We start from the raw sequence: 5000 nt of genomic DNA on the forward strand, positions 1-5000 counted from the left end.
ATGATGATGATGATGATGATGATCATCATCATCATCACCATCACCATCATCTTCATCATCATCATCATAATAATAATAACATTAACAATGAGAATTATAATAACAATAACGATAATAATGCTAATAATGATAATAATAATAGCAACAATGATATGATAGCAAAGAAGATTATAGTAATAATACTAAGTACGATACTAATAATAACAACAACAATAAAAAAAAAAAGATAATGATGATAATAATAATGATAATAAAAATAATGATAATAATAATAATAATAATAACAATAATAATAATAACATAAATAATAATAATGAAATAATAATAATGATAATAATGAAAATAATAATAACGAGAACCATAATATCAGAAGATAAGATAATAATATTAATAGGGATAAGGATAGTAATAACAATAACAAAGGTGATGATGATAATAATACAAATAATGACAACAACAACAACTATAATGATAATAATGATAATAATAATAATAATAATAATAACAATTATTATTATTATTATTATTATTATTATTATTATTATTATTAGTTTTATTATCATTATTACTATGACAATACTAAAACAATAATAATGAGAAGAATTGTTATAATACTGATTATAACAATGATGATGATATCAATAATAATAATAATAATGATAATAATAACCATGATAATGAAAACAGCGATGATAATAATGAAAATGATTACAGTGATATTGATGAAGATGATGGCGATGATGTTAATAGTAATAGCATCAACAAATACAGCAATGATAATGAAGTTAAAAAAAATATTAATGATAATGATAATAACAATAGTTGATAATTATATCAATGATAATAGTAATAATGACAATAATAATAAGAATGAAAATAATAATAATAACAACAGTTATGGTAATGATAATAAAAATAATGATTATAGAAATAATAATAATAATAATAATAATAATAATAATAATAATAATAATAATAATGATAACAATAATAGTAATAATTATAATAATAACAATAATAATAATGATTAATATCATTATCAATATCATTATCATTATTGTCATTGTCCTTTTATTATAATAATAATAATAATAATAATAATAATAATAATAATAATAATAATAATAAATAATAAGGATAATGATAATAACAGTAATAATAATAATAAGGATAATATAAAATATAATGATAATAATAATAATAATAATAATAATAATAATAATAATAATAATAAAATGACAATGATAATAATGATAATGATATTGATAATGATATTGATAATGATTGTGTAAATGACAATGGTACTGATCATGGGAATGATAATGATGGGGATAATGAGGTAGATAGTTGGAGGAGTACAGTAGTAGAAGGAATGAGAATGATGATAATAACAATAATAATGATGAATATGATAATAATTTTAGCAACGATATCACTGACAATACCAATATTAGTTGTAGTAATATTAATTACACTATCAGTACTGATAGTAATAATAATAATAACAGTAATGATATTGATGATAATAATAGTTAATGATAATTATGGTAACATAAATTATAATGACAGTAGTAAAGATAACGACAAAAACAATAAAAATAATGATATTTGTAATAATGATCATTATTATCATTACTACCATTATTTCTATTATTTTCATTATTATTACTTTTATCACTAACATTATTATCATTATTATCGTTGCTATAATTAAACTTATTATTATTATTATCATTATTATTATTATTATTATTATTATTATTATCATCATCATTATTATTATTATCATAGTAATAATAATGATTATTATTATTTTTATGATTATTATTATTATTATTATTATTATTATTATTATTATTATTATTATTGTTATCATTGTTGTTGTTGCTATTATTATTATTATTATTATTATTATTATTATTATTATTATTATCATTGTTGTTGTTGTCATTATTATTATTTATTATTATTATTATTATTATTATTATTATTATTATTATTATTATTATTATTATTATCATTGTTGTTGTTGTCATTATTATTATTATTATTATTATTATTATTATTATTATTATTATTATTTTTATTGATATCATTATTAATATTATTATTATTATCATTATTATTATTATTATTATTATTATTATTATTATTATTATTATCATTATTATTATAATAGTAATTATTATTATTATTGTTATTATTTTCATTATTATTATAATTATTATCATTATCATTATTATTATAATAGTAATAATTATTGTTATTATTATTTTTAATATTATTATTATTATTATTATTATTATTATTATTATTATTATTATAATTGTTGTTAATATTATTATTATTATTATTATTATTATTATTAGTATCATTATCATTATTATCATTATCATTATTATTATTATTATTATTATTATTATTATTATTATTATTATTATTATTATTATTATTATTATAATTTCTGCTACTATTATTATTGTAATTATTATTATCATTATCATTATCTCATTTTTCATCTTCACTATTATTATTATTATTATTATTATTATTATTATCATTACTATTATTATTACTATTATTATTATTATTATTATTATCATCATCATTATTATCATCATTATTATCATTATTATTATCATTTTTATTATTATTATTATCATTAATATTATTATTATTATTATTATTATTATTATTATTATTATTATTATTACTAATATTAATATTATTTTCATTTTGACTACAATAATAATAATAATTATCATTATTATTATCATTATTACTATTATTATCATCATCATCCTTATAACTGTCATTATTGTCAGTATCTTGATATTATTATTACCATTATTATTATCTCTTTTTATCATCTTCACTTTTATTATTGTTATTATTATTATTATTATTATTATTATTATTATTGTTATTATTATTATAATTATTATTGTTATTATTATTATTATTATTATTATTATTATTATTATTATTATCATCATTAATATTGTCATCATTATTATCATTATTATTATTATTATTATTATCATCCTTATTATTATTTTTATTTTATTGTTATTATTATTAGTAGTAGTAGTATTGTCGTCATTATTATTATTATTATTTTTATTATTATCATTATTATCATTATCCCTATTATAATTTTCTCTCTTGATATAATTATTATTACCCTTATATTAGTAGCTATAATGATGATGATGTAGTTATAAAAGTATTGATAAATGTAAAAAAAATAGTCATAATGTCAATATTAATAATTCAAATAATGATAATAACAATAATGATAATTGTGCTACTGCTAATAACAATGATGATAATAATAATGATAATAGTTATGACAATACTACTACTACTACTACAACTTCTATAATGATAATACTAATAATGATACTAATGATAATATTATTAATAATAAAGATGATAATAACACTAATAATAATAATAATAATAATAATAATAATAATAATAATAATAATAATAATAATAAAAATAATAACTATTATTATTATTATTATTATTATTATTGTTATTGGTAATATGTCATGATAAGAGTCATGATAATAATGATAATAATAATAATAATAATTATAAAAATAACAAAAACATAATGCCAGTGATAATAATGATATAATAAAATTAATAAATGTTAATGATAATGATGACAATGATGATAATACTAAAGATGATAATAAGAATAAAAATGATGATAATAGTAATGATGATAGTAATAGTGACAATGATAATATTAATAACAGTAATAATAATAATTAAATAATTACTATAATGATAATGATAATAATAATAGCAGTAACAATGACATTAATGAGAATAACAGTGATAATCATAATGGTAATAACTATAATGTTAAGGATAATTTTGATGGTAATTATGATTATGATGATGATGATAATAATACTAATGATTATACTACTACTACTACTACTACTACTACTACTACTACTAAAATAATAATGATAATAATAATAATAATAAAAATAATAATAATAATAATAATAAATAGTAATAATAATATAAATAGTAATTGCAATAGGACACGAAAGCAATATGAAAAGATAATACTCCAAAAGTAATTTCATGCTTTGCAGGCTAAGGAAGACAATGAAAAAACAGCGTTGCACACATGGTTAATACTAAGGTACGATAAAATCAGGCTCCAGCATTGTCATAGGACATGACTATCGAAGTGCGCATGAGCGGAGCCACTTCGTGTTCTGTAACTATGATTGAAATAATGGCGGGATGTAAGGGTATGTATGAACATTGCTTATAGTAGAGCTAAATTCTTTCGGGGCTAGTTTTTATCATGAGGAAATTCGTTCTCTATATTTATCATAGTTTCCTTGGCTTTGTATTGTTTTCAATCGATCTTATTCTTCTTCCTCTTATTTTTTCCCCTCCCTACTCTCTCTCACTCTCTCTCTCTCTCTCTCTCTCTCTCTCTCTCTCTCTCTCTCTCTCTCTCTCTCTCTCTCTCTCTATCTATCTATCTATCTATCTCTCCCTCGCTCTCTTTTCTCTCTCTCAACCTACCGACCAATCTCTCAACCTACGTATCTCTCTACCTATTTCTGTCAATCCTCATTATTTGCCATCTGTTTATTATCAGTGCCCTGTACTTATCTGCCTGTCCTTCGACCTCTATACCTATTGCTCGCAAACACCACAAGCCATTTTTATAAATTAGATGCTTAGCAGCCCAGTTCTCATCTGCTACATAATGCTCTTATTTCACATGGCATAGTTAAGTAAAAAGCTATATCTCTTTCCATCGCTGTTGTTGTTATCTTTGTTATTATTATACTGTTATTATTATCATTATTATTATTATTATTATTATTATTATTGTTATTATTATTATTGTAATTATTATTATAATTGTTATTATTATTATTATTATTATTATTATTATTATTATTATTATTATTATCATTATTATTATTATTTCTATCATTACTGTTATTATA

This window comes from Penaeus chinensis, chromosome 26 (genome assembly GCF_019202785.1).
Source record: "Penaeus chinensis breed Huanghai No. 1 chromosome 26, ASM1920278v2, whole genome shotgun sequence".
Classification (NCBI taxonomy): Eukaryota; Metazoa; Arthropoda; class Malacostraca; order Decapoda; family Penaeidae; genus Penaeus; species Penaeus chinensis.